Genomic DNA, 5,452 nt, shown 5'->3' with positions numbered 1-5,452 from the left:
ACTTACTCGTAATCGATCTTCGCCATCTCTCAATTTATAACCCTTCTCATTATACTTAATTATAATAAATTCATCATCATCTCTCATTATCAAAAATCATTCTCATTATACTTAATCAATCATTCATTCTCAATTCCCTAACTCAACTCATAAAATTCTCATCCTTAACTTTTCTACCCTCTAATTCACCGGCTCTAGAATAGTATCAAAGTTTATAAAAGTTTAGGAGGCCAAGAAAATGGTTAAAATACATAAAAATACACTTTTAAAAAATATGTGAATCTCGTGTACACATTCAGGTAGCTCGCGTACGCACGTAAGAAAAATTAGGGGTGTCGCGTACGCGAGATTGGGTCGCGTATGCGAGTGGTGAAGATAGCAATGTTTGCTCGCATCGCATACGCGAGACTTTGATTTCGGCACTCCCACGTATGCGTGCCTCCAATCGCGTACGCGAGGTAATTGGACAGAGCCCAGTACATGCGTCACGTGGCATCCTTGCGTACGCGATATTTGCAGAAAGGGCAAAAAGATGTTAAGTGCAAAAAGTCATTTTTGACCCCAATTTTTATAGCTTCATAACGTTGGAAAGATCGTTGAATGAACTTTCATAAAAATCTAGTTTTGAAGAATTTCCAACTCCGAGGACCGAGTTATGAACCGCCGAAGTTGGACAAAAATCAGTTTTTACCTAAAAATAGAAATCACCAATTTTTCCAAGGTTCACAAGCCAAATTCATTTTCATCTACCAGATTGACCCTAAACCAACCAAATTCACCAATTTACACTCAACCAAGTTCAAACCCATCTCATCTACACAATTCAATCCAATTTCATCACATTCCACTCCTAAATTCCTAAATTCTTATTATTCAACAATCTTTCCATTTATTCACACATTCAATATTCAATATCTATTCAATCTCATATGACATCACATAATACACACATCACTTACCTTCCTTACCTCTTTCTGGCCTCTGGCCCAAGATTCACGGCCTCTGGCCCAATTCATCAATTCAACACATGTGTATATACATAATTCAACACATACTATCATCATCAAATCCTCAAATTTCACAACACCCAAATATGCAAAATCACACAATACTTAGCCAAATCATTATCCTCTACAACATGTCATCTATACACATCAACTCCAACCAAATACACAATTCAAACTTAATCCTAGGGGCATTTAACCTAGTAATTCTCATCACATCACATGGTACTTAAATGAAACTTAAACCGTACTTTTTGGTGTAAGACCCCATATTTTAAAGATTTAATAATAAATTATTTATGATTTATTTTATTTATTTGAGAGCATATTTTCAGAAATTTTTGTATTAATTAAGTACTTTCTTATTATTGATTTAAAGCTTTAGTGATTTAAAAACAATGAGGATTTTATATGCGCTAATTTGAATAATTAGATTTTGAACATTATTTTATAATTTTAAAAGAAAATTAATTTGATTAACTCTAATTATTGAATTTGAGTCTTTATTTGAAAAATAAATTATAAGTTGATAATTAAATAGTATTTTCATAGATATTATTATTTGATTAAATTTGATTTCAAATTATTACTCTATTACCTTCAATTTTACTAAAATTACTAAATTATCTAAAATTCTCAATTTCAAATACAAAACCCTAAATTCCCAATTCCAAACCCTAATTTCACTAACCCTAATAATCCCTTCTACCCAACCCACACACACGTAACCCCCTCCCTTCACACTCGTTCACCCCCCAATTAGCCACGTTACCCACTCCTCACCGCTATTCACTCACCATCACCATTTCCTTTTTCCTTTTATCCCACCCACACCCTCGCAACAAAAGAAAGAAAGAAATCAGAAAGGGAAAGAATGGAAACAGGGGGGGCTTGAGGGGAAAACAGAGATCAGAGGGAGAGTGTGACGGAACAGAGGAAGGAGGATCGCTGGGCTGTGCTGCTCCCTGCGCCGGTTGTCATCGCTGCCGCGAGAGCTAGAGAAGGAGAGAAGTAAAACCGCGAAGAGAGAGAGATCGACGGAGACGTTCACGCTGTTCGTCCTCGTTACTGCCATGCGTTGCCGCCGCCGCCGTTAGTTCAGCTGCCGTCGAGCTCGCATCAACCGTCGCCATGGAAACTGCCACCATCATCTCCAAAGCCGCATCATCGATTAGGTTAGGGAGAGGGAGAATCGCGAGCAACCAGAGGAGGAGAAGAACGCGTGGTGGAGGAGAAAGCCATCTTCCCCGTTGCTGCTATAGTCGTCCGTACTACTGCCGCTGAAGGAAGGCCGTTCAGTCACCCTCATCAAGTTGCATGTGGCTGTTAGAGCTCCTTGTCTCTGCTCTGATCGTCGGAAGTCACCGACGAAGTTTTGGTCGCCCCATTCCACTATTCTTTTGAATTCCGTAAGTTGCACTCATTCCAAAAACCCTCACTGTTACCATTCTTTTTCATGGTTGTTGAGAACCTTGAGATATTAATGTATTAGGGTTGTGTAAATGCCGCTGCAAATTGTTCGATGATATTGCTATTGTGGAGAGTTGTTGGTGAGGCTAATGCCACTGCTGTTGCTAATCCGGTTTGAGGCTGTTGCTACTGCTGCGAGTTAGAACGAAGTTGGAGTCACGCCTAACCTTGTGGGTTTCGACTAACTAAGGTAGGGGATTTGTTTTAAAAGTAAAGGTTTTAACTTATGAATGCTACTAAAATTAAATGAGTAACTGCAAATGGTTTATGGTTGCTTTGTGTGAATAATTGACGGAATTGAGGTGAATTATAACTGTAGTTGGTGCTTGATTTGATGATTGTGTGTACTGAATGTTGTAAGGGATAGAATAAATGGTGTTATTTTTGTTGCTGAGCTTGCTGGTGTGAATTGATGAGTTATTATGTGTTTGAATGATGATGATATGGAAAATTATGCTTGGCATAGTGTAGAAAAGAAAAGGGTTTGATGATGCTTAAGTACCTGACATCGTGTGAATTATTGATTATGGGTTCTTGGGCTGTGTTGGAAATGAAGACAATTTTGAATAACTGGAAAGAGGTTAAACGTGTGATTTTGGAAGGGTTATAAGTTCAAATGTGGTTTTTGATAAGTAAGGTTGTTGAAAATGCTTAAGGCAGAATTTCTGCATACATGACAGTAGAAAGAATCAATTTCTGGGAGTAGCCCAGGTCATATATTTGAATGAAACTATTTTTGCATGAAACTTTAATGTGTTTTGAGAATCTCATAAAAAATTCAGAATTTATTGATGAGTGGTTTGGGAGAAATGAATTTTTGAAGATTGATGGTTTTTGCAGAAAATTCTGTTTCTATACTGCAGAAGCACCAACTTCCAACTCCCTTAACTTTCAATTCTGGTAAGTATTTGAGCTGAAACCAATGGCATTTTCAATCTTCCTGTGTCCACAGTCTTCATTTTAAATTTCATGTCAATACCCTACTTAACCAAGTTGATATGTTGAAAAGAGTATGGGTAGCTCACTGGATTTTGGAAACTGAATTCTAAAAGGCATGGCTGTGTTTCTCACTTCATAACTTTTTCATATGACATGATATTAATCTGGAATTTGATTCAATGAAAAGCTAAAAGAGTCTTGTTTGAGGTCGTGAGTTTTGAAAGGCAATGGGTGAAAATTGAATTTTTAAGGAATTTATCAAACTTACTACTTCCTGCTGTTTTTCTGCTTTTTCTTAGAAAATAATAACAGAATTTTAAGAGAGATGGTACAAGTTTTAATTGTACCCAAATTACCTCAACACCAAGTTTTGCTTTTAAACCAGTAGTACTATAACAACTAGGAAGAGTTTAAAGTTAATTGGTGATGCGGAGGTATGTATAGTTAAGCGGGGATGCGGAGGTACGTTTAATAATATGGTGATGTGGAGGCATGAGTATGTAATTGGTGATGTGGAGGTATAATGAAATGAAAGAAAATGAAAAGTCATGAATGAAGTAAATAAATGAGAATTGTATGTTAAACGGGCCCTGCGCCAAACTGCTAATGCGAAATTGTCCGCCTAACGGATAGCTTGAGATTGCTAATGCGGGAATGTTTGCCTAATTGATAGCACTGTTTCTTACTGTGATACACATTATTATGATGAGGCCTAATTGACACGGGTAACCATGAAGCCAAGGTGTCTAATTGACACAGTAGAGAAACCATATTCGGGGTTCGCTCCGAGTAACGTCGGGTTGCGGGTATATAACCGACGCATGAGCTCATGGCCTGCGCTAGGAACATGCATGCATCATCTTGTTTGCGCATTTACATTTGATTGTGTTTGCTTTATGTTATTTATTTGTGTTTGTGCTGTTGTTTTGGTGATGTGCTTACGTGCTTTATGGATATTTTACTTGTGTTGTGGTCTTTATAAAGTAATTAGGAATGATCTTTATGGATAAGGAATTGTTAATGTGATTGGAATTTTTTTTAATTAACGTGAATTAAAGGAAGGAACTTAAAACTATTTTAAGTGAAATTGTTTTTATGATATGAATTAGCTATTTGTATTTACTCTGTTTAGTGCGGCATTCATATTCCCTACTGAGAACTAGTGGTTTGTTCTCACCCAAAATCTTTCACCCTTTCAGTGACAGGTTCAGAGACTCAGTTTGAAGCCGCGGGCGATTAGGAGTTTTATTTAAGTTAAGTTTATGTGTTGAGTTGCTTTTATAGAATTCCCTCGCCCTTGTTATTTTTTATTTTATTTTATACAGAGGGATAAGAGTTGTAACCGAGTTNTTTTATATTCTTTTGTAAGATATTTATTATTATTAATAACTATGTGACTAGTATTTCTTGGAGATCTTTGATATATGATTTTAAGTAATAAAAACAAAAGTTTTCGGCTTTTTTCTAAAAATTGAAACGCGAAATCGAACTAAAGGCTCAATATTAAATAGTAAATAAGGAAAACAGGTCAGTAACGCCTAGTTTTGGTACGATCATGACGTGCTAAAAGTTAGGGTATTACATTTGGAGCCAAAACAATTGAGCTTCTTCTTGAAAGTCTCCACAACCCTTAGCTCCAAGCCTCACCAAAGCTCTACTAGCAATATCAATCTCCCAATTGTGCACCAAAATCACCCAATACTCTAACAACAAAATTTCACACTTATAATAATCAACCTAGGGTTCATAAAATTGATAAATCACTAGGGTTTGAAAATTTCTTACCTTAACCCATGGAATTGGTTGGTGAAACCCATCAATAGCTCATACTAAAGCACCCCTAAACAACTAAAATCACAAGATTTCCTCAAGATCCAAACCAAATTCAAAATACAAGAGAAAAAATGAAACTAGGCAGAGGTCATTGAGAAACTCACCATAATACCTAGATAGAATCGAAGAGGGTGAAGAGAGCGACGCGTGGCTGCAAACAGCTCGTCGATTGGAGCTCCATAGAGAAAGTTATGGTGATTTAAAGA

At 36.7% G+C, this 5,452-nt stretch overlaps 1 long non-coding RNA gene across 2 annotated transcripts; it reads left to right on the top strand.

Annotated features, from left to right (window-relative positions):
• LOC110264285 lies at window positions 1,890–4,738 on the top strand. 2 transcript variants are annotated; one of them, XR_002350181.1, is made up of 3 exons: window positions 1,895–2,413; window positions 2,497–2,664; window positions 4,613–4,738. It is a non-coding gene; the product is annotated as an uncharacterized LOC110264285 (long non-coding RNA). The 2 variants fall into 2 exon arrangements; XR_002350182.1 differs by lacking the exon at window positions 4,613–4,738 and having other exon boundaries at window positions 1,890–2,413; window positions 2,497–2,614.

This window comes from Arachis ipaensis, chromosome B07 (assembly GCF_000816755.2).
Source record: "Arachis ipaensis cultivar K30076 chromosome B07, Araip1.1, whole genome shotgun sequence".
Taxonomy (NCBI): Eukaryota; Viridiplantae; Streptophyta; class Magnoliopsida; order Fabales; family Fabaceae; genus Arachis; species Arachis ipaensis.
This window is presented reverse-complemented; position numbering and strand designations above follow the sequence as displayed.